This window comes from Schistocerca nitens, chromosome 2 (assembly GCF_023898315.1).
Source record: "Schistocerca nitens isolate TAMUIC-IGC-003100 chromosome 2, iqSchNite1.1, whole genome shotgun sequence".
Classification (NCBI taxonomy): domain Eukaryota; kingdom Metazoa; phylum Arthropoda; class Insecta; order Orthoptera; family Acrididae; genus Schistocerca; species Schistocerca nitens.
The window spans coordinates 317,572,529-317,598,814 of NC_064615.1; the positions used below are offsets into that span (position 1 = coordinate 317,572,529).

The following is a 26,286-nucleotide window of genomic DNA, read 5'->3' on the forward strand; positions in this document are numbered from 1 at the left end:
TTGCACATATAGTTTATTGCTAAAAGTCAGTAAGAGTGCACACTGATGTTCTGGAACAGTTACTTGATTTGACTTGAAGTGAAGAACAAAATGACGTAAACTGACCTCCCAACTGTCATCCATCAGTAGACCCGTAGACCCATTCCCCCCTCCCCCACCCCCCTCCCCCCATCCCCGGCTACGAACGATCATATGAGTAACCTTGGCAGTTGTAACAGCAATTTCTGCTGCTGCCCATGGAAGTGTCACTGCTGTTCTCATTACTACTATTTCCATTGTTTTTAGAGCTGTTGTTGTTGTTGTTTTTGCCCCTGCTGCAGCTGTAACTGATGTTGTTACAACTTTAGAAACTCAGGATCCATGCCTTACAGGAGTAGTTGCATGTGGTGAGAAAGTATACGTCACCACTTTTCTGTCTTACTCTGCATAAATAGAACACAGCTCATGATCACTCGCAGTGGTGTTAATGCAGAGAGTGGTAGAATAACACACACAACACACAGTTCCAGAGGTCAGTGATGGCAGAGTTCATGAAGTGAACAGCTAACGAAAAACAAGTCTTAAGAGTAGCAAAGTCATATTAACCATACAGAACAGACCAGAGAGCAATCCAAATCACAAACACAGCACAAATAAGGTCAAAACCCTACTGTTCAATGGCGCATATCTAAAGGCTTCATATCTAAAGGCTTCAAAGACTAGTGAGAGTCTGACTGGCTAGTGCCGGCCACAGTATTTACAGTCAATCTCACATCAATGGATGGCTCTATGTGACTCATTTGCCGCAGTGGTGCCTCATGCTGTAGCAAGCCGCAGCTGGAGTATGTGGAGTATGTAGCCCGAATACCTCTGACTTGTTCTCCATACCAATAATTGGGCTGGGCAGGAAATCTGAATCACTGTCAGATACTAAATTCATCTTTGTCATCCAACTCAGAATTGAATACCAAACAACAGATCAGTAGCAGCACACATTTGAGTCACAAGCTTCATATAGTCACTCTCCCACAAAACCTCACTACTCCAACAGCAGGAAGTGGTATCCATGGTGTCCAGATTGTTTTACCAAACATATGTGCACTCAGTCCTCAATAAGGGACATCTGCAAAAGTAGCACCTTGTTGCACTGACTATGCCCAACCAGCATAAACATTTTATAGCCATAGTTGAACACTCCCACAACATAACTTCAAAAGTTTTCTCTCATACTAATGATCAATAACCATAAAGGTTACTATCCTACAGCAAGCACCACATACTTTTGTGCAGTAAATGCACTGTAATTGCATTGCACAAACAATGAAAAAGAAAAACAGCTGTCTAAGTCCTTTCTGAGTTGTGCCATCACATCAGACACAACACATTTTGGGATGGATGCTTTATCACCTTTTAGGTTTGAAATAGTGGATGACAACACCACCTATTGACACTTAGAAGTTGTTCCATTTGATGATATTGATTCAATGTGCAAAGAATTTTAACAGGCTTAGGGCGGGCAAATAATTATGTAGTTCAAATTCAGTTAAAGCCTTCTGCAGCAACTTGCAACTTTAGATCTAGACCAGTGCCAGTAGCACTGCAAAATGACCTCAAGTCCAAAACAGATTGTTTGGTGCACACCTATCACGTACAGTTGATGTGCAACACCACTGATAGTATTATGAAATGTAAATGGCACTGCCGGGCGGGGTGGCCAAGCGGTTCTAGGCGCTATAGTCTGGAACCGCGCGACTGCTACGGTCGCAGGTTTGAATCCTGCCTCGGGCATGGATGTGTGTGATGTCCTTAGGTTAGTTAGGTTTAAGTAGTTCTAAGTTCTAGGGGACTGATGACCTCAGCAGTTGAGTCCCATAGTGCTCAGAGCCATTTGAACGATTTGTAAATGGCACTCTATGTGTATGTGATGACTTTATGTCAACTATAAATGCATAGTCAGAGATTGACATCTATCCTGTTCCAAGGACAGAAAATCTCATGTCAAGACTCTCAGGTGGACAGCTCTTCAGCTCTTATCTACAATTGATCTAGCTGAAGCTTATTTACAAGTGCCGGTAGACAAACAGTCCCATCACTTCATCGTCATCAACACCACATTTGGACTGCACAGATACAACAGATTGCCTTTCAGAACTGCTAAAGTACCAGCAATTTTCCAACGTTGTTTGTTAGTATGGTATAACTTTCCAGCCATTTATGACAGCTAGTGCTTGATAATGGTCATTTGACTGAAACTAGTAGCAAGTTTAATTGTGGAAAATAAATGACAGCTTATGGTTCACAATGAATTTTAACAATTTTTCGGAGCAGCTTACTCTAATCATTCTGAACATAGTCAGTTATCTGAACAACATACTAGTAAGTGGCTTTACAAGAGAACATCATCTTATGAACTTGTGTCTACTGTTCCTGACACTAAAGATAAATGAACTAAATTGTATGCTACAAAAGTGTGAATTCTTTCAAGACCACCATCCATAAATTCTGTACATTTCTTTATGGCACATAATTTCACCACATAACAAACCGTAAACCATTAATTTCCTCATGCAGTTCTAAGAACCACCTTCCAGAAAAACTGCACAATGTCTACAATGCTGGGCCCTCTTCCTCAGCAATTACACTTGCTTAATTCATTATTAACTCACAGCATAACATGCTAATGCAGATACCCTATCCAGTTTACCTGTAGGACCAGGTGCCACATTTGTTTCTCAGGAAACACTATGCTTTCAAATGGATGACACCTTACAATACCACCTACAAGAGTTTCCAGTCACTGCATCCATAATTGCAAAGGTTACAGCTGAGGACCTCATCCTAAACCAAGTTCTGAAATACGCTGACCAAGGTTGGCCGGAAGTCCTCCCACCCCACTCTCTCTTTCAGCTCTCTGCTCATATCTTCCCCAACAAAACAGGGTCCAATTAGTACAGAGAGTACACAGGATGAAGATGATTGCTGGATGGTCATCCTGCTGCCACTGCATCAGTGTGTCATAAACCTCCCGCATACTGACCACTGTGAGATGGCACCTACAAAGACACTCACATGGTGGTATGCCTACTGGCCCGGCATCATACAGTATATCAAAACAGCCCAGTCATGCAAGAACTTATGCCCATCCAGTCTGCACCCATGCAATGGTTACACGCCTAGCAAATGCAACATCGCCCTTGAGAGAGTGTCCACATAGACTTTGCTGGCCCCTTCCTCAGAGAGGAAGTCTACATCTACATCTACATCTACATGGATACTCTGCAAATCACATTTAAGTGCCTGGCAGAGGGTTCATCAAACCACCTTCACAATTCTCTATTATTCCAATCTCGTATAGCGCACGGAAAGAATGAACACCTATATCTTTCCGGGCAAGCTCTGATTTCCCTTATTTTGTCTTGGTGATCATTCCTCCCTATGTAAGTCAGTGTCAACAAAATATTTTCGCATTCGGAGGAGAAAGTTGGTGATTGGAATTTCGTGAGAAGATTCCGTTGCAACGAAAAACGCCTTTCTTTTAATGATGTCCATCCCAAATCCTGTACCATTTCTGTGACACTCTCTCCCATATTTCACAATAATACAAAACGTGCTGCATTTCTTTGAACTTTTTTGATGTACTCCGTCAGTCCTATCTGGTAAGGATCCTACACCATTCAGCAGTATTCTAAAAGAGGATGGACAAGTGTAGTGTAGGCAGTCTCCTTAGTAGGTCAGATACACTTTCTAAGTGTCCTGCCAATAAAATGCAGTCTTTGATTAGCCTTCCCCACAACATTTTTATGTGTTCTTTCCAATTTAAGTTGTTCATAATTGTAAAACCTAGGTACTTAGTTGAATTTACAGCTTTTAGATTAAACTCATTTATTTTGTACCTGAAGTTTAATGAGTTCCTTTTAGCACTCATGTGGATGACCTTACACTTTTCATTATTTAAGGTCAACTGCCACTTTTCGTACCATTCCGATATTCCTTCTAAATTGTTTTGCAGTTTGTTTTGATCTTCTGATGACTTTATTAGTCTATCAATGACAGCATCACCTACAAACAACCAAAGACGGCTGCTCAGATTGTCTCCCAAATCGTTTATATAGACAAGGAACAGCAAAGGGCCTCAACTGTGATCTCTCTGACAGGAAATCACAAATCCAGTCACATAACTGAGATGATATTCCATAAGCATGCAATTTCACTACGAGCCGCTTGTGTGGTACAGTGTCAAAAGCCATCCAGAAATACGGAATCGATCTGAAATCCTTGTCAATAGCACTCAGCACTTCATGTGAATAAAGAGCTAGTTGTGTTTCACAAGAACGATGTTTTTTAAACCCAACTCATAAACTCATTTTCCAGTTTTAATGTATTTTAAATGTCAAAGGCCACAGCAAGGGAGACAATAAGTGCCTTGCAGAAAATATTCACCATAGAAGGGGACCAGAAGCAATCAGGTTCACACAGTGGCCTCCATTTTCAATCAGTATGTTTCAGGATTTCTGCTCTCAGAAAAGCATACCTCTAAGGTGCAGATGCAAAGGATGCTGTTAACTGCACCCAAAGCCGAGGCCCAGACTCAGTTCCTCTCCTCCTACAGCAGTACACCAATGCAGGGTCACAGTACTGCATAGGCCCTGACAGCAGACCCTCTGGGACCTCCTGAGGCATAAAACATGCCCACACCAACCTAATTTTCACCCTCTCTACCTCTGGGCACATAGGTTTGATCTTTCACCTACAGGAGGGTCCCAGCATGAGTACCAAGTGTCATCAGAACCACTTGGGAACAACAAACATTCACAGTGGATCCCAATGTTGCATTGTTGGTATCATAAGTCAACCAGCTGCCTGCACACTTAGCAGTTTCCACCTGGAGACTATCATTCCTGTCCCTAGAGCTGGTTCAATATAACTTCAGATGCCTGGGAAACTCACATACCCAGGTTCAATGCCGCTGGGGTTGGTCCCCAATGTAATGAGATCATTTTCCACTTCCAAGTCTGCTGACTTCCTGCAAGGACCCGGCGACTGAAATATCAGCTCCAGCATCAGCACCACACTCCTGGCACACCAGAGGATCGATAGTGAGCTTCTAGCTGGCTTGTCCGCCCACACCTCCCCCCTAACAGTCGGCAATCGCAATACCAACAGGAACACTTCCAAACCTACATCTACATCTACATCTACATTTATACTCCGCAAGCCACCCAACGGTGTTTGGCGGAGGGCACTTTACGTGCCACTGTCATTACCTCCCTTTCCTGTTCCAGTCGCGTATGGTTTGCGGGAAGAACGACTGTCTGAAAGCCTCCGTGCGCGCTCTAATCTCTCTAATTTTACATTCGTGATCTCCTCGGGAGGTATAAGTATGGGGAAGCAATATATTCGATACCTCATCCAGAAACGCACCCTCTCGAAACCTGGCAAGCAAGCTACACCGCGATGCAGAGCGCCTCTCTTGCAGAGTCTGCCACTTGAGTTTATTAAACATCTCCGTAACGCTATCATGGTTACCAAATAACCCTGTGACGAAATGCGCCGCTCTTCTTTGGATCTTCTCTATCTCCTCCGTCAACCCGATCTGGTACGGATCCCACACTGATGAGCAATACTCAAGTATAGGTTGAACGAGTGTTTTGTAAGCCATCTCCTTTGTTGATGGACTACATTTTCTAAGCACTCTCCCAATGAATCTCAACCTGGTACCCGCCTTACCAACAATTAATTTTATATGATCATTCCACTTCAAATCGTTCCGCACGCATACTCCCAGATATTTTACAGAAGTAACTGCTACCAGTGTTTGTTCCGCTATCATATAATCATACAATAAAGGATCCTTCTTTCTATGTATTCGCAATACATTACATTTGTCTATGTTAAGGGACAGTTGCCACTCCCTGCACCAAGTGCCTATCCGCTGCAGATCTTCCTGCATTTCGCTACAATTTTCTAATGCTGCAACTTCTCTGTATACTACAGCATCATCCGTGAAAAGCCGCATGGAACTTCCTACACTATCTACTAGGTCATTTATATATATTGTGAAAAGCAATGGTCCAATAACACTCCCCTGTGGCACGCCAGAGGTTACCTTAACGTCTGTAGACGTCTCTCCATTGATAACAACATGCTGTGTTCTGTTTGCTAAAAACTCTTCAATCCAGCCACACAGTTGGTCTGATATTCCGTAGGCTCTTACTTTGTTTATCAGGCGACAGTGCGGAACTGTATCGAATGCCTTCCGGAAGTCAAGAAAAATAGCATCTACCTGGGAGCCTGTATCTAATATTTTCTGGATCTCATGAACAAATAAAGCGAGTTGGGTCTCACACAATCGCTGTTTCCGGAATCCATGTTGATTCCTACATAGTAGATTCTGGGTTTCTAAAAACGACATGATACTCGAGCAAAAAACATGTTCTAAAATTCTACAACAGATCGACGTCAGAGATATAGGTCTATAGTTTTGCGCATCTGCACTCCTAAAAAGAATTGTAAACATGAATATATGAAACAGAAATAATAAGACAGTGCACCTGGGAGCATCCCAGAGTGCCCCAGAGAGCATCCCAGAGTGACTCAGAGTTGGTGTTTTAGCTCACTGGGGCACTCTGGGATGCTCTCTGGGTCACTCTGGGATGCTCTCTGGGGTTCTAACTAAGCACGGTCCGCTGCGAAAGCCTTTCTCCGGCTGCCATGTTGGATTTTCAGCGCGCTACTTCCTGCCGCGCCCAGTCTGCTGCTAATTATCTGCAGGAAGTGTGACGTATGGCGCGGCTGTTATCAGTACTTGCACGCTGCTACGGCATGTTTGGACGATTTGTAGTTGCTTTATATTTATTTATTATGTATGTGGAAGGAGGAGGAACCTGTATCTCTGTCATCTGACAGTGAGGTCAACAACCTGTAATGTCTATTTTCAATGGTTCCTTTGGCGGCCAGTAGGAGAGCTCAGTGGAGCATCCTATGGGCTTGGCTGCTAACATCAAGCTCCAGTTTCGTGGAATAAAGACTCTTATGCCATCTGTTGGTGTTGTGTTAAGACTGTAGATTGTGGAGCCCTCTGCAGTGGATGTATAATTTCTTAACTGTAAATGGACATTGTGAAAATAAATGTGTGTTAGCAGAAGCTTTACTGTGTTGATTCCTTGATTTTACTGCTGAAACCCGGGAGTAAATTTTGTCCCTTTTCGAGGGCATCATTCAGTGATAGAGACTCTGGCTCATGTGACGATGTATTGAAGACTATTCTGTAATTCACACTTCCACTGCTGTGTTTCTTCATGATGTGGTGTAGCAGGTAGAAAGTGTTTCCATCAATACAGTCCTCAGCTGCTAACTCTTCCTGATCCTTCTTAATATACTTCGACATGGTCTCATGGTAAATGACCTTCAGCTCTTCATTCCCTTGCAGCTTGTTTTGTAAGGACTGAAGGCATGCTTCAGCAGTTGTGCAGTTGCCTTCTTTTGGGGCAGAGATACAATTCTGTGGCCATATTCCACACAGTATGACTCTTGGAATTCTTGATAAATAGGGTGGTCCATGAGTGTTAATGCTCGTTCTTGATGTTCTGTTATCCTGATTGTCTCCAGGTCCCAAAATCGGTGCACTGACTCATCAGACACATCACTGAAGCTGCCCTGAATAAAGTTGATGGTTGCTCTGCTGACGGTAGTACTAGATCTGTTTCCACAGAGAAAATATCCAAATATTGTTGGGAGAAGAACCAATGATGGAGATACCTTGATTGGTTGTTCCAAAGTCACAATTCTCCAGAAATAATCAGCTCCAATCAGGTTCTCAATAGGCAGATCTTCAGTGCCTCCTTTAGGATCTGCCAGTGGTGTACCACCCCTCAAGGCCACATCTCCTACATATTGTGGCACTCTTGGTTGCGGTGAACAATTATTTGTGCTTTCAAAGGCTGTCACTGATATGTGAGAGGAATCGGTGGAGCACCCAATCATATTAAACTACATCTTCCTCCTTGAAAGGGATGAACTGTAGGTGGATTTGAAAGTTGTTATCTCCAGAGTAGTGCTTCCAATAACACTTAGTTGGAGAGATTCAGTCAGTGAATGGTGAATGAAACTCGATTGAATACCTGTGTCCAGGATAGCAGATGTCTGTTTGCTCTTATCAGTTGGTCTTATGATACTCACACAAGCAGTCTACAAATAAGTGAAGTTAGAAGTCATACTTTCAATTTTATTTACTGTGGTATGGCTACTACAGATGGAAATGTGATTCTCACCCTTACATTTCGCACAGGACACCTTTCCCCGTTTGAAACACTGATTTTTGTTGTGGCCACATCTAAGGCATAGGAAGCAACAGGTCATTGTCTTGAGGGAATCTATTCTTGCCTGCAAGCTTGCAATCTTTAGGCAGTCTTGGCCCCAGTGCCCTCTTTTGTTGCAGCACACACAGAAGGGCTTTGAATTTTGTTGTTTCTTCTCCTTGTCCCCCTTTGTTTTAACCTGTACATGGAAGGCAGATGCTGTTGGTATCTCCACGAATTTTGTGCATTTTGATAGCTCCTTCCACCCCTTCATTTAAGAACTCCATACGGCATGTGAGGTTCCCTTCTTTTGTCTTGGGGCATGCACAAGACAATTTTTGCAAATTTCTTCAGGAAAGCCTCGAAGAAGTTTGGGTGCAAGCACTCTCCCATAAGAGTCCATATTTTCTCCTAGTGCTCATAGTGCTTGACGCACTTATGGCACTCAATGTAGGTGGAAAAGAGAGCCTCTGGACTGCCTGAAGTTGAAGTATTAAGATTCTCCAAGAAATCCAGGTGACTATCCCCATATTTGGATTTCAGAATTTGCTTAGTCTGCTCATATGTGTCAGCTGTAACAGCAATGCTGTGCCCACCATGGAATCACTTGGAAATTCATACCACCACATTCGGCTTGGTGGGGAGGCTGGTGGGAACGCATGACAGGCTCTGTCAAGCGCTGCTTGAGGAAAGTTTTTGGTCGCTGCCAGGTGGATGAAGAGAGTTTCAACACTACCTTGATCAGCATAGAAGCCACAACAAACTCAGGACTTATCACTCAAGGAGAGAGTGATACTGCATTGACACCAGCCCACTTTCTAAATGGTGGGAAATTAATGACAATTCCATGTGGGCCAGGGCCAGAGCCAGCAACTAGAAGAGACCAGGAGTTCCGACTTAGACAAAAGGTCAATGAGGACATTTTGCATAGTTGGATGACCAAATACCTCCTACTGCTAAGACACTACCATGAGGTGAAGGGATACCCTTCGCAAAGGAAACCGAGAATTGTAGAGGTTGTTCTGCTCCAAGAAGACAGTCAACCATGGCACTTGTGGAAGAGGGCTGTGGTGGAAGAAGTGCCGCGTGGCAGAGACAATAAAATACGGTGCATTGGGGCTTAGACAATAAAATATGGTGCATTGTCCTCCGCCAGCCAGATGGTATGAAGATATGTCAAATGGTCCAGCTGGTTATCCCCCTTGAGATGGACCAGGGTGGGGAGGATGTCAGGGAGTAAAAACTCTTACACCATCTGTTTGAGTCATGTTAAGACTGTAGATTGTGCTGCCCTCTGCAGTGGATATATAACTTCTTAACTGTAAATGGACATTGTGAAAATAAATGTGTGTGAGCAGAAGTTTTGCTGTGTCCATTCCTTGACTTCACTAGTGTGCAGCAACATTTTGTTCTTCCTTGCTTTAACTGCTGTGCTACAGATTGTGGATGGATTTGCTTGACCCTCTACTTACTGGATTATTCTCTTCATGTGTTCTATAATTTACAAATGACCTATCACGGGCTGGAATTGTGAATTATCAAGTAATTACAGAGTATCAGTATTTTCTGTGTAATAAAGAGTGTGTTAACCATAGTAGTTGTATTTATTAGTTATTCTGGGGGCTCTATTTTGTCCTTGGTGGAAATCCAATATGGCGTGGACTGGATTTTTTTTCTTTGGTATACAGACTTAAAATAGCTTGTACTGTCTCCATGGAGAATTGTGTGTGTGTGTGTGTGTGTGTGTGTGTGTGTGTGTGTGTGTGTGTGTGTGTGTGTCTATATAACAGAGGGAAACATTCCACGTGGGAAAAATATATCTAAAAACAAAGATGATGTAACTTACAAAACGAAAGTATTGGTATGTTGATAGAGACACTAACATGTTGTGACAGTGCCACGACAGTTATCAGTGCCACCACGACAGTACGCGCAAACGGCGATAGAGGCGCTCCGCAACTCGGCTGAGTGCGGGAGCGCCACCTAGCTACGAACAGCGCCGGCCGCATGTCACAGCACGGCAGTCGAATGAGAGATACTGAGTTGTTATCATGTAACCAGCTATTGTTTCTAAGTGAGTGTGTTTGAATATCCACGCAATTATTGGTGATTAAAGGTTATAACATAACAAATACAAACACACACACAAAATTCAAGCTTTCGCAATCCACGGTTGCTTCATCAGGAAAGAGGGAAGGAGAGGGAAAGATGAAAGGATGTGGGTTTTAAGGGAAAGGGTAAGACTTACCTTGAGGGGAAAAAGGGACAGGTATACACTCGCACACACACACATATCCATCCGCACATAACAGACACAAGCAGACATATGTAAAGGCAAAGAGTTTGGGTCTGCATGTGTATATGTGCGGATGGATGTGTGTGTGGGTGTGTGTGTGTGTGTGTGTGTGTGTGTGTGTGTGTGTGTGTGTGTGTGTGTGCAAGTGTATACCTGTCTCTTTTGCCCCTAAGGTAAGTCTTTCCGCTCCTGGGATTGGAATGACTCCTTACCCTCTCCCTTAAAACCCACATCCTTTCATCTTTCCCTCTCCTTCCCTCTTTTCTGATGAAGCAACCTTGGGAAGCGAAAGCTTGAAATTTGTGTGTGTGTTTTTTATTGTTTTTATTGTCTCTATCAACATACCAATGCTTTCGTTTGGTAAGTTACAGCTTCTTTGTTTTTAGATATATTTTCCCCACGTGGAATGTTTCCCATATATATATATATATATATATATATATATATATATATATATATATATATATAGTTGTGTCTGTATATGTGTGGATGGATATGTGTGTGTGTGCGAGTGTATACCCGTCCCTTTTTCCCCCTAAGGTAAGTCTTTCCACTTCCGGGATTGGAATGACTCCTTACCCTCTCCCTTAAAACCCACATCCTTTCGTCTTTCCCTCTCCTTCCCTCTTTCCTGATGAGGCAACAGTTTGTTGTGAAAGCTTGAATTTTGTGTGTATGTTTGTGTTTGTTTGTGTGTCTATCGACCTGCCAGCACTTTCATTTGGTAAGTCACATCATCTTTATATATATATATATATATATATATATATATATATATATATATATATATCGCTTAGAGGAAGCCTTCTTGGTTACCCAGGCCTGCCAACCTAAAGTTTGGTACAGATTTATTGATGATATCTTCATGATCTGGACTCACAGTGAAGAAGAACTTCAGAATTTCCTCTCCAACCTCAACTCCTTTGGTTCCATCAGATTCACCTGGTCCTACTCCAAATTCCATGCCACTTTCCTTGACGTTGACCTCCACCTGTCCAATGGCCAGCTTCACACGTCCGTCCACATCAAACCCACCAACAAGCAACAGTACCTCCATTATGACAGCTGCCACCCATTCCACATCAAACGGTCCCTTCCCTACAGCCTGGGTCTTCGTGGCAAACGAATCTGCTCCAGTCCGGAATCCCTGAACCATTACACCAACAACCTGACAACAGCTTTCGCATCTCGCAACTACCCTCCCGACCTGGTACAGAAGCAAATAACCAGAGCCACTTCCTCATCCCCTCGAACCCAGAATCCCCCACAGAAAAACCACAAAAGTGCCCCACTTGTGACAGGATACTTTCCAGGACTGGACCAGAATCTGAATGTGGCTCTCCAGCAGGGATACGACTTCCTCAAATACTGCCCTGAAATGAGATCCATCCTTCATGAAATCCTCCCCACTCCACCAAGAGTGTCTTTCTGCCGTCCATCTAACCTTCGTAACCTGTTAGTTCATCCCTATGAAATCCCCAAACCACCTTCCCTACCCTCTGGCTCCTATCCTTGTAACCGCCCCCGGTGTAAAACCTGTCCCACACACCCTCCCACCCCCACCTACTCCAGTCCTGTAACCCGGAAGGTGTACACGATCAAAGGCAGAGCCACATGTGAAAGCACCCACGTGATTTACCAACTGACCTGCCTACACTGTGATGCATTCTATGTGGGAATGACCAGCAACAAACTGTCCATTCGCATGAATGGACACAGGCAGACAGTGTTTGTTGGTAATGAGGATCACCCTGTGGCTAAACATGCCTTGGTGCATGGCCAGCACATCTTGGCACAGTGTTACACCGTCCGGGTTATCTGGATACTTCCCACCAACACCAACCTATCCGAACTCCGGAGACGGGAACTTGCTCTTCAATATATCCTCTCTTCCCGTTACCCACCAGGCCTCAATCTCCGCTAATTTCAAGTTGCCGCCACTCATACCTCACCTGTCATTCAACATCATCTTTGCCTCTTCACTTCCGCCTCGACTGACATCTCTGCCCAAACTCTTTGTCTTTAAATATGTCTGCTTGTGTCTGTATATGTGTGGATGGATATGTGTGTGTGTGCGAATGTATACCTGTCCTTTTTTCCCCCTAAGGTAAATCTTTCCGCTCCCGAGATTGGAATGACTCCTTACCCTCTCCCTTAAAACCCACATCCTTTCGTCTTTCCCTCTCCTTCCCTCTTTCCTGATGAGGCAACAGTTTGTTGCGAAAGCTTGAATTTTGTGTGTGTGTTTGTGTTTGTTTGTGTGTCTATCGACCTGCCAGCGCTTTCGTTCGGTAAGTCACATCATCTTTGCTAGTAGAGGGAAACATTCCACGTAGGAAAAATATATCTAAAAACAAAGATGATGTGACTTACCAAATGAAAGTCCTGGCAGGTCGACAGACACACAAACAAACACAAACATACACACAAAATTCAAGCTTTCGCAACAAACTGTTGCCTCATCAGGAATGAGGCAATAGTTTGTTGCGAAAGCTTGAATTTTGTGTGTATGTTTGTGTTTGTTTGTGTGTCTGTCGACCTGCCAGCACTTTCATTTGGTAAGTCACATCATCTTTGATATATATATAATAGAGGGAAACATTCCACGTGGGGAATATATATATATATATATATATATATATATATATATATATATATATATATATATATATATATCTGTGTGTGTGTGTGTGTGTGTGTGTGTGTGTGTCCACTAGTTTCATGTGTAATTTGCCTTTTACAAAACTAATGAAGTAAGGTAACAGTTGCATAAATACTACAGTGACATTTTTATGTGGCACAGCAGATGATGCTTTAGGAAAAATAGCTTTTCTGAAAAAAGGATATCTATCATATCAGCAGAGTTTGCATGTATATGTGTATGTTCGAGATCTGCTCCCAAACCCCTGGATAAATTTCAACCAAATTTGGTACAGAAACTGTAGGCATTACCTGTATCAGCAATGGGGCTAACCTCGTAGTCCAATAGAACATACAGGCAAAAATGTCCCTGGCATATAGGCTGCCCTGCACATAGGCATATTTTGTGGGGACAACATGAGCATGTCAAATCAACCTATTTTGCAGGGCAGCCTACATGTCAGGCACAAGGAATGGTTGTTCTGGGCCCTGACATGTAGGCTGCTTTGCATGACAGACAAGATGCCTTGGAGTAGTCTCGGCCTTCTTCATTAACCTGATTTGTAGAGCAGCCAGCATGTCAGGGCCAAATAAATGATTTTCAACCCCCTGATGTACAGCCACCTCTGCATAACAGGTGTGTTGTGATGAGAATGGCTGGGGACAGGTTGAGATAGACAGAGGAGGAGATTGACTGAAAAGGGAGGAGGAGGAAATGGACAGAGAGAGAGAGGGGTGAAGGGGGAGAGGCATGAGGCAGGTGGAGGATGTAGAGGGCTAGTTGGCTGGTGCAAAAGGAAGACGGAATGGCAGATATGAAAGAGAGAGAGAGGGAGGGGGAAAAAAATGTGGTCAGAGAGTGGGAGCTGGAGGAAATGAGCAAACAGAGGGGGAGAAGGAGATGAAGATACAGAGTGAGGAGAAGAAGATAGACCAATGGAGGTGAGAGGATGAGGTGGACAAACAGAGGAAGGAAGAATTCAATATACATGTTGAATGTGTATACAGGCAAAGCTGCAGGGAAAAACTAACAAATATATAAAAATGTGTGTGTGTGTGTGTGTGTGTGTGTGTGTGTGTGTGTGTGTGTGTGTGCGCGCGTGCGTGCACCCGTGCGCGTGGACACACACGTGTGTATTTATGTACCACACCCCCTCTGATACTGACAAACCAATTTCAACCCAACTTAATACACACAACACTTACTATCTGGAAAAAAGTACTGTGGAGGTACGAACCACCTAGCTCCCATTGAGGTTGGGGGTGACATAGGAGACAGACAGAGAGAGGAAGATGAGGAGGTGGACAGACATGAGAATAGGCAGGAGGAGATGGTGAGAGGGAGGGAGGAAGTGAATACAAGAGAGAGAAGTTGAGTATGAGATACAGAGAGAGATTGAGGATATGGTGAGGAGATGGACATACAGAAGGGGAGGAAGAGATTAACAGACAGAGAGGAGGGAAGAGTACACAGATAGATAGAAAGAGGATGGAGAAGGAGATGGACACAGAAAGGGGAGGAAGGAAGAGATGTACCGATAGAGGGGAAGGTGGAAATTGACCAGGAGAGGGGGGAGCATGAGTCTCACAGAGAGAGAGACAGAAAGAGTAGAGGCAGGAAGAGATGGGTAGGAAGAGGGGAGGAACAGACAAGAAGATTGATCAAGATAGGAGGTGTTGGACAGAGGGAGGAGGCAAGAGGAGATGAACAGAGAAAAGGGCAGGAGAAAAGGGCAGAGGAGAAGATGGGCTGAAAGGAGTGGGGGGTACTAACAGAAGGGGGAGAAAGGATGAGATGGATGAGAGAGGGGCGAGGAAGAGATGAGCAGAAGTAAGGGGAGAAGGGGATGGACAGTGAGAGGGGAAGAAGGAGGTGAACAGAGAGAGGGAGGGGAGGAGGATGTGGACTGAGAGAGGGAGAGGAGGTGGAGGATGTGAACTGAGAGAGGATGAAGAGAAGCGGATGGGCAGAAACAAGGGGGATGTATAGAGAGAGAAGAAGGGGAAGGGGAAGGGGAAGGGGAAGGGGGAGGAGGAGGAGGAGGATGAGGAGGAGGGGGAGAATGACAGAGAGAGGTGGGAGGATGAGGTGGACAGAGAATGGAGGAGGAGGAGAAGGAGGAGGAGGAGGAGGAGGAGGTGGAGAGAGAGTGGGGAGGAGGAGGTGGACAGAGAGAGGAGGAAGGAGGAGATGGACTAGTAGAAGATTTGAATAAATAAATACCTGGGCAATATCAGCTAATAATGAAATAAATATGGAGCAGATCGCACGGATGTTCTTATATCCTGATATAACAGTCCTTGTACAACAGAATTGCATCTAATTTATATGGTCTACTAATGTACCACATATCTAAACTGACAACTTGTACCACACTTATAGAAATACTATTGTGAGACTACATCAGTGTCTTCAAATGTGTACCTGGCTGCATAATGATTTTGTGTATCATCTCAACCTTTCATTCAATGATAACTATGTTGTTTAGCACTCATAAAATAAAACAACAACACAAACACACACAAACTTATAAAGCCCATTAATCGTAAATGATTCTGAAACCACGAGGTGGTTAATACATGCAAGTACTAACAAACAGTTCTATTTTGCCCTGTTTGTAGTACAAAATACTGACCATAAAATGAAACAAACAGAATCCATTTTCTGTAACTCTCTAAAACTTCTGACAGAATGTAAGCCATTCACTTGAGTTATGTGGTAATTTTTTTGTTTTCATTTCTATTTTTCTTGGATGTAATTATTAAATTTCTCTCTAGAAAATGTTACATGCACCACTTTCATTCTTACATTCATATAGATTCCTTGTGAAACAAAGTATCACTGGACCCAACACATACAAGGAATTGCACTTTACCAGTCTTGTTACATATAACTGGGACAAAAACACAATGCAAATTTACATCACTCAGCTTCAATGAATTTTCAGACTGTTTAAAATATTTGTGAGTATTTTTTCAGTATTTCTTTTTTAAATAAAAGGTAAGTAAAGTACTTGATTCCATAACACACAATTATTATCAATCATTGCAATAAATCTAAAGTTAATTTTGTATTCAGTAGTTTGTCAGCACACTGTGAAAGGAGCATTAATTAATCACAATCCCACTTACTCTCAAGTGGAATAAACTTCAAGGAGTGACTGAATATTCAGAAACGTGATCCACCATCTTCTCTGTCTTTTTGAAATTCATGGCCCAGACTATTTCCACACTTGCCGCATGATACCTGAGAGAGGACAATTGCGAGTCAAAGTAATTAAATATAATTTAATTAAAATGCATGTAATACAATTAAAATACAATGATTATATTTTCACATTTCTTTCCCATAACTACAGTAGACATAAACATGAAAAGAGTAAAAAATTCCGTTAAAGGGAGGGAGCTATACTTAGATTTTGGACTTATCATTCAACTTGTAAAAATGCTGTAATTTCCTTAAAATATGAACAATATTTCATACAAGACATTTAACACTGACTTCTAAAAAGGCATTCAAAATAGCTAGTATTGTTTACTTAGCACATGTCCTAACCAGAAAAGAATAGCAAATGCTTATATTCAATACCACATAATTCATACATCAACAACAGAAATATTTAAATGAAATACTACTCAAGTCACACACAGCAAATTTCAAGAATTACACACTACACAGAATATGCAATAAGTTTAGCATAACACATAAAACTTCTGCTTAACAACAGCTTTATGATTCAGTACATAATTATATACAGTCACTCAGTTGTCATTTTTGTTCTTCCTTTATTTAACATCTCATCACCAGTGAGAGGGTTAAAAATATGGTTACTGAAACTAACCAGTGAATAAAGAAGAATTCAGTTGATTGTATACAAGCAACCATCTCAGTATGCAGCTGAAGAGTTCTATAGAAACTAGAGAAAAACTGAGTCTACAAGGTCAGATCAGAACAGAATAATAAAATCACTTTTATCATACTTGAAGGATAATTACAATTTCCATGGCCACCATTGACAATTATATTAATGGAAAGAAATTACCAATAACTGTGAGCCACAGAAAAACTGACCACAAGGGCTAAAATACAACTGCAGGTTAAGGTAACAAAACTTGATTACATCACTTAGACAATGTTGTTCACCAACATTGCCTCTATTTTCTTTGGAGTAAGTTTATTTCATCTAGTTCTTCTTTTGTTGTAATCATACAGGGCCTCTACACTGATATGTTACAGACTTAATTATGATTCTTGGCCTAAGTTATGAAACACTTGTCTACAAATGGCTTTGTTGAAATGGTACGACCAACTTTAACAATACACTGTAATCAGGACTAGAAACTAAAAACAGATGCAGCCATGTGCTTGCATACTTTTGTGATGTTATGAGCAGGTGCGACCAGGCCTGTGTGTGTTTTGACAGCTAAAGGGGCTTGGAAGCTAAGCTGGGCACAGCTCAGTAGCCACAAGAGTCTCACAGTGTCCTCAATAGGTGGCAGCATCCTTTCAGCTTCAGTGATTGGCAGACACTGAAAGTATGAGAATTACCTAGACCATAGGACGGCAGATAGGTAAAAGCATGCTCCGGGCTACGTGGTCGGAAAAACTTAAGCACTAGGCTGTTAGTGAGAAACTTTTGAGAAGAGAATCACTATGGCTGAATTGAGTGTCCAGCATAAATATTAAGTAAGATTAAATCTAATAAAAACTGAACCTGATTAGTTACAGAGAAGCCAGTAACATGATTACAAATATAAAAGTAAGACAAGTCCATGGGTGAAAATGCGGTCTCGGTCCAAATACTAGTTTTTAAGTCAGTTCATGTAAAAATGTTTTATGTAAAAAATTAACTTGAAAATTGATATCTAGACAACGTCTTAAGCGATTTTCACAAACAAAGTATCTACTGTTTTGATACTGTGCCACATGTCATGTTCAACCAATGGTTTACTATAACACTCTACAGAAAAGCCACACTTGCCTGTCTACATTCTCTTTGGTGATATAGACTATTACACAGGAGATGGTTCACAGAGCACTTAAGCAGGGGAAGTAAGAGTTCTTTTCCAATAAAACTGAGAAACTATCAGCCAAAAATATTTAGAGTGATTGTGAGAAACTATCATCAAAAAATTTACAATTGACCCGACAGTATAATCAGTGATTATCTAGTGGTCCAGTACCTTATCTTCAGCAAATTGCAAAGTATGTATAAGCAACACTCTCTGAATTACCAGATTTACTCTTGAAAATAAGTATGTTTTTCCTTTACTTCTCCATCCCAGTGCGAAAAGTCAGACTATACCTTACATAAATTTAGTTATATTGTAACATAGTTCTGTCAGTTCATTTGTTGACTGTCTGGGGTCCATGTCCTAGGTGTTGTGTCCAGTGAGCATGACATCATGCTGCCAAATTTCTTTGAAAAGGGTCAAACTGTCATAAAAGAAGTTTATCTGCAAATTTTGACAAATTTCGTGAAACTGTGAATGGTAACTGTGACCTCAGGGAGACAATATGTCTTTCAACAGGATGGTGCACTGATTCATACAAGCCATTTAGTCCAAAACTGGCTCTTTGATAACATTGAAATGTTCTATTCAAAGGAATTCTGGCCCCCGAATAGCCTGGATTTGAACCCCCTCGACTAGTATGTTTGGAGTGTAGTCAAAAGTGCTACCAGTACGACGAGGCACCCTAATGTCACATCTCTATGCACTGCTACCAAATCAGCATTCACGAATATGGACAGCTCTGTTTTAAAGAGGGTGTGTGATCACTTCAGGAGAAGATTGGAGGTGGTCATTGTGGCTGAAGGGGGTTTAGAGTAATGTTACTCTTAAAAAATACCTCTACTTATATGTAAAAGGATTTTCATTTTCATTTGTATTTTGTTTTAATAAATTTACTTTGAAAAGAAGTTTCCTTTGTCCAGATTTAAGTGCTGCATCCTGTATATAAATCATTAGTTGAATGTACAGGAGACTCATCTATGTAATATAATTGAGACTTATACAAAGAGTAGTTAGTCTCGATTCACAACCTTGGAGGTATGAGGAAGATGCCTCCTCAAAGATGGTGAAACACTTGGATATACCCTGGGCAATGGCTGAATCTTCTACCACTAAAGACACTACAATGGTGCACTTAAAATGGCATTTGTCAGTGTCAGCACTAGTAACGGTCTCCATTAATACTGGAGGGATTTCAACAAAGAAGGAGGCACCACTGTCTGACATTTGCATGAAACATAACTGTGATGTGTTAGTGGTCCAAGAAAGACACAGAGGGCCAAACAACCATTGACCAAGGGTGAATGGAATGTATTTGCCACAGAGAGGCTTAATGAGCAATATGGAAGTGCAATTTTTACAAAACTGGATACTGATGTTCTGTCTGCATACATGAATTGTGTAGACCATATTGAGATACTAACAGTAGAAACTTGTTCTTGCACTATTACATCTGTCTCATCATACATCAGCAATACAAATTTACAAAAGCTTGCAATTTTAACTCTCAGCCAACAAATCTGGCTGTTGTTTTCTTTTATTTTAATAGTACTTCTTGGAGATATAAGCGACAAATGCAAATGACTTAAACCTAGAAGACTGGGCCAGATGCATTGTTTTAAAACTAATACATGATCTATGTTTCCGGTCCAAGCTGTTGGAGATGATGATCGTGTGTGTCTGCAAGGTGTGCTTGAGTGTTTGAGTGAATGTGTGTAAGTTTCCTTTTCTGACCAAGCCTTTGGCTGAAAGCTAATGTGATAAGTGTCTTTTTGTTGTGCCTGTCTGCAACTTAACATGTCATCTTTACAATAACTAGCAACCTCTCTTTTCCTTATACTGAACAGTGGAAAATCCGGGATAGAATGTAACAATATTATGCTACGCACCACATAGCAGAGTTGTTGAGTCGCAGATAGGCACAGCAGAAAGACTGTCAAAAAGTGAGCTTGCTTACACACACACACACACACACACAAAATCACAGTCTCTGGCTGCTGAAGCCAGACTGCAAGCAGAAGATGGGAGAGGAAACCATGTGGTGGGGGTAAGGAGGAGGCTGAGTCAGGGATGGGAAGGGATAGCAGAGTATGGGTTGGTGGTTGGTAAAGTGCTGCTTGAGGGAGTGTACAGGGACATGGTGGAGAAAGGGTAGGGCAGCTAGGTGCAGTCGGAAGGTTAGGCAGAGGGCAAGGGGGGGGGGGGGGTGTGAGGGGGGGAGAGGTAGTGGAAAAGGAGAGAGGTGAGAAGTAAAAAGACTGAGGGTGCATAGGTAGAACAGAACAGAGGGCTGTGTAGAGCTGGAATGGGAACAGGGAAGGGGTTAGGTGGGTCAGGACAATGACTAATGAAGGATGAGGGTAGGTGGTTTATAGGAACATAGTATATATTGCAGGGAGAGTTTGCACCTGCACAATCCAGAAACACTGGCATTGTTGGGAAGGATCCAGATGACACAGGCTGAGAAGCAATCATTGAAATGAAGAATGTTGTGTTGGGTGAAGTGCTCAGCAATCGGTAGGTCCAGCTGTTTCTTGGCCACAGTTTATCAGTGGCCTTTCATGAGGACAGACAGCTTGTTGGTCATCATGCCCACATAGAATGCACCACAGTGGTTGCAGCTTAGTTTGTAGATCTCATGACTGGTTTCACATATGCCCTGCCTTTGATGGGACAGGTGTTGTTTGTGACTGGACTGGAGTACATGGTGGTGGGAGGATGTATGGGACAGGTCTTGCATCTACGTCTATTACAAGGATATGAGCCACGAGGCAAGGGTTTGGGGAGCAGGGGTTGTGTAGTGATGGACAAGGATACTGTGTAGGTTTGGTGAGCGGCAGAATACTGCTGTGGGAGGGATGTGAAGTATCTTGGGTAGGACATTTCTCATTTCAGGGCATGAGGAGAGGTAGTCAAAACCTTGATGGAGAATGTGATTCAGCTGCTCCAGTCCTGGGTGGTAGTGAGTCATGAAGAGAATGCTCTTCTGTGGCCAGATGGTGAGACTTTGGGAGATGGTGGGTGACTGGAAAAATAGGGCATGGGAGATCTGTCTTTGTACAAGGTTCGGAAGGTAATTATTTATTTTATTTTTAATTACATGTCAAGTTCTGTAGGACCAAATTGAGGAGCAAATCTCCAAGGTCATGGATGTGTCAGTACATGAAATTACAACACAAAAGTAATAACAGATAAAAATATATGTTTATGAACCTGAAAAAAGTCAGTCCATAAGTTTAAGTAAATGCAATTAAAAATACAATAAGAATCAGCTTAATTTTTCAAGCAACTCCTTGACAGAATAGAAGGAGTGACCCATGCGGAAACTCTTCAGGTTTGATTTGAAAGCATGCGGGTTACTGCTAAGATTTTTGAATTTGAGTGGTAGCTTATTGAAAATGGATGCAGCAGTATACTGCACACCTTTTTGCACAAGAGTTAAGGAAGTCCGATCCAAATGCAGGTTTGATTTCCGCTGAGTATTAAATGAGTAAAAGCTGCTTATTGTTGGGAATAAGCTAATATTGTTAACAAGAAATGACAGTAAGGGATATATATATATATATATATATATATATATATATATATATATATATATATATATATAATCTAAAAAGAAAGATGATGAGACTTACCAAACAAAAGCGCTGGCAGGTCGATAGACACACAAACAAACACAAATATACACACAAAATTCAAGCTTTCGCAACAAACTGTTGCCTCATCAGGAAAGAGGGAAGGAGAGGGAAAGACGAAAGGATGTGGGTTTTAAGGGAGAGGGTAAGGAGTCATTCCAATCCCGGGAGCGGAAAGACTTACCTTAGGGGGAAAAAAGGACAGGTATACACTCGCACACACACACATATCCATCCACACATACAGACACAAGCAGACATATTTAAATATGTCTGCTTGTGTCTGTATGTGTGGATGGATATGTGTGTGTGTGCGAGTGTATACCTGTCCTTTTTTCCCCCTAAGGTAAGTCTTTCCGCTCCCGGGATTGGAATGACTCCTTACCCTCTCCCTTAAAACCCACATCCTTTCGTCTTTCCCTCTCCTTCCCTCTTTCCTGATGAGGCAACAGTTTGTTGCGAAAGCTTGAATTTTGTGTGTATATTTGTGTTTGTTTGTGTGTCTATCGACCTGCCAGCGCTTTTGTTTGGTAAGTCTCATCATCTTTCTTTTTAGATATATTTTTTCCACGTGGAATGTTTCCCTCTGTTATATATATATATATATATATATATATATATATATATATATATATATATATATATATATATATATAGAGAGAGAGAGAGAGAGAGAGAGAGAGAGAGAGACCAATGTCAAAATACCCAACTCGTGAACAGGGATCAACAAGACGTTCATGAACTTATACCACTTACTGCCCGAACGGCCCATTCCTGAACCACAAATATCCTTTTAGAATGGGAAGAGTTACCCCAAAATATAATGCCATAAGACATAAGCGAATGATAACAAGCAAAGTAGACTAATTTTCATATCAAACGATCAATTACTTCTGGTACCATTTGAATAGTAAAAATGGCAGTATTAAGTCTCTGAACAAGATCCTGAACGTGGGCTTTCCACAACAGCTTACTATCCACCTGAACACCTATAAATTTGAATTGTTCAGTTTCACTAATCATATGCCCGTTCTGTGAAATTAAAATGTCAGGTTATGTTGAATTGTGTGTTAGAAACTGTAAAAACTGAGTCTTACTGTGATTTAGCGTTAGTTTATTTTCTACAAGCCATGAACTTAAGTCATGTATTGTACTATTTGAAACCAAGCCAATGTTGCACACAACATCCTTTACTACCAAGCTAGTGTCATCACCAAACAGAAATATTTTAGAGTTACCCATAATACTAGAGGGCATATCCTTTATATAAATAAGAAACAGGAGTGGCCGCAACACTGATCCCTGGGGCACCCCCCACTTGGCAGTACCCCACTCAGACCCCACATCACAGTCATTATCAACACTGTGAATAATGACCTTTTGCTGCCTGTTGTTAAAGTAAGAGGTGAACCAATTGTGAGGTACTCCCCTTATTCCGTAATGGTCCAATTTCTGGACCACTATTGTGAGATCAACACAGTCAAATGCCTTTGTTAAATCAAAAAATACCCCAAGCGTTCGAAACTTTTTGTTTAGCCCGTCAATTACCTCACAGAGAAAATAGCATATAGCATTTTCAGTTGTCAAACGACTTCTAAAGCTGAACTGTACATTTGATAGCAAATCGTGTGATATAAAATGATCAATTAACCTTACATACACAGCCTTTTCGATAACTTTTGCAAACACTGATGGCATAGAAATAGGTCTGAATTATCTACATTATCCCTTTCTCCCTTTTTTTAAAGCGGCTTTACTACTCAGTACTTTAAATCGCTCAGGAAACTGACCATTCCTAAAGGAAAAATTACAAATATGGCTAAATACAGGGCTAACATGTGCAGCACAGTACTTTGATATTCTGCTAGACATTCCATCATAATCATGAGAGTCCTTAGTCTTCAGTGATTTAATTATTGACTCAATATTTCAGACATCAATCTTGGAAAGGCATTTGCCAAGGAAGTTAAATGATTTCCTGTAGAAACTAAATTTGTTTTTAATTCACCAGCAATGCTCAGAAAATGATTGTTAAATACTGTACATATATCTGATTTATTAGTAACAGAAATATTTTTACTGTGAACTGACTTTATATTGTCGACCTTGTGCTGCTGACCAGACACTTCCTTCACAACTGACCATATGATTTTAATTTTATCCTCTGAATTAGCTATTCTATTTGCATGCCACATATTCTTTGCCTTCCTAATAACATTTTTAAGCACCTTAGAATACTCTTTGTAATGGGCTACTGTATCTCGATTCTGACTACATCTAACATTTTGATGTAATTCCCACTCTGTTCTACAATATGTCCTTATCCCACTAGTCAGCCACCCAGTCTGCCTATTACTGCTAGTACCCCATTTAGAACATCCTAATGGAAAGCAACTCTCAAAGAGCACATGAGAAATGTGTTAAGGAAAGCATTAAATTTATCATCTATGTTATCGGCACTATAAACATCCTGCCACTGTTGTTCCTTGACAAGGTTTAAAAAACTCTCTATTGCTGTTGGATTAACTTTTCCACATAGTTTGTAATTAAATATTACATTGGTTTGAGTACAAAAGCCTTTTAGTGTTAAAATTTGTGCATCATGGTCTGAAAGGCCATTCACTCTTTTACTAACAGAGTGCCCATCTAGTAATGAAGAATGAATAAAAATATTGTTTATGGCTGTGCTACTGTTCCCCTGCACCCTAGTTGGAAAACAACACAGTCTGCATCAGATCATAGGAATTTAGGAAATCTACCAACATCCTCTTTCTTGCACCATCATATACAAAATTAATATTGAAGTCACCACATATAACTAATTTCTGGTACTTCCTACAAAGTGAATCAAGAACCCTCTCTAGCTTGAGCAGAAATGCTCTGAAGTCAGAGTTAGGGGACCTATAAACAACAACAATTAGAAGTTTAGTTTCACTAAATTCAACTGCCCCTGCACAACATTCAAACATCTGTTCAGTGCAGTGTCATGATACACCTATGGCCCACGAAGGCCTCAATAAGACATTCAGTATATTTTGAGAGGGTGCTCATCAGTACAGATGCAACAGCCATGGGTGGCTAGGCTCTATGGTAAGGACTTCTTGGTGTGGAATGGGTGGCTGCTGTCAAAGTGGAGGTATTACTAGTGGTTGGTAGGTTTGATATGAACAGAGATACTGTTGTAGCCATCTTTGAGGAGAATATCAACATCAAGAAAGGTGGCTTGTTGGGTTTAGCAAGACCAGGTGAAGCAAATGAGGGAGAAGGTGTTGAGGTTCTGCAGGAATGTGGATAAGGTGTCCTCACCCTCAATCCATATCACGAAGATAACATTAATGAATCTGAACCAGGTGAGGGGTTTGGGATTGTGGGTGTTTAGGAAGAATTTCTCTAGATGGCCATGAAGAGGTTGACATAGGATGGTGCCATGTGGATGCCCATAGCTGTATACAGGACTTGTTTGGAGGTAATGCCCTCAAAAGAGAATTAATTGAGGGTGAGGATGTATTTGGTCATAGTAATTAGGTAGGAAGGAGGTTGTTGGTTTTGAATCCATCAGGTGTTGAGCAAAGTAGTGTTCAATAGTGGCAAGGCCATGGGCATTAGGGATGTTAGTGTAAAGGGAGGTGGCATCAATAGGGACAATCAGAGTACCACGTGCTAAAGAAACAGGAACTGTGGAGAGTCAGTGGAGAAACTGTTTGGTATCTTTTGTAAAGGAGGGTAGGTTGCGGGTAACAGACTGAAGATGTTGGTCTACAAGAGCAGAGGCCCTCTCAGTGGATGCACAGTAATTGGCCACAATGGGCTGTCCTGGGTGGTTTCGTTTATGGACTTTAGGGAGGATGTAGAAGGAATGCTTGCAGGGAGTGGTAGAGGTGAGGAGAGAGATGGATTCCATGGAGAGATTCTGGGATGGGCCTAAGGATCTGAGGAGAGACTGGAGATCATGCTGGATTTCTGCAATGGGGTTACTGTGGAAGGGTTTTTAGGTGGATGAATCTGACAGCTGGCTGAGTCCTTCTGCCATGTAATCCTTGGGGTTCAACATCTACAGCCATACTCAACAAGCCACCTGATGGTGTGTGGTGGAGGGTACTTTGAGTACCTCTATTGATTCTCTCTTTTATTCTAGTCTCGTATTGCTCATGGAAAGAAAGATTGTTGGTATGCCTGTGTGTGGGCTCTAATTTCTCTGATTTTATCTTCATGGTCTCTTTGCAAGATATATGTAGGAGGGAGCAATATACTGCTTGACTGCTCGGTGAAGGTATGTTCTCGAAACTTCAACAAAAGCCCGTACCGAGCTACTGAGCGTCTCTCTTGCAGAGACTTCCACTGGAGTTTATCTATCATCTCCGTAATGCTTTCACAATTACTAAATGATCCTGTAATGAAGTGCACTGCTCTCCATTGGATCTTCTCT

The 26,286-nt window shown here is 41.7% G+C and overlaps 1 long non-coding RNA gene across 1 annotated transcript in view; it reads right to left on the reverse strand.

Annotated features, from left to right (window-relative positions):
• The window catches only part of LOC126236093 (uncharacterized), a 108,943-nt gene that overhangs the window by 13,607 nt on the left and 69,050 nt on the right, over positions 1–26,286 (reverse strand). The window contains exon 4 of the long non-coding RNA XR_007544869.1: positions 16,345–16,459. This is a non-coding gene — a long non-coding RNA (uncharacterized LOC126236093). The remainder of the gene's footprint in view (positions 1–16,344; positions 16,460–26,286) is intronic.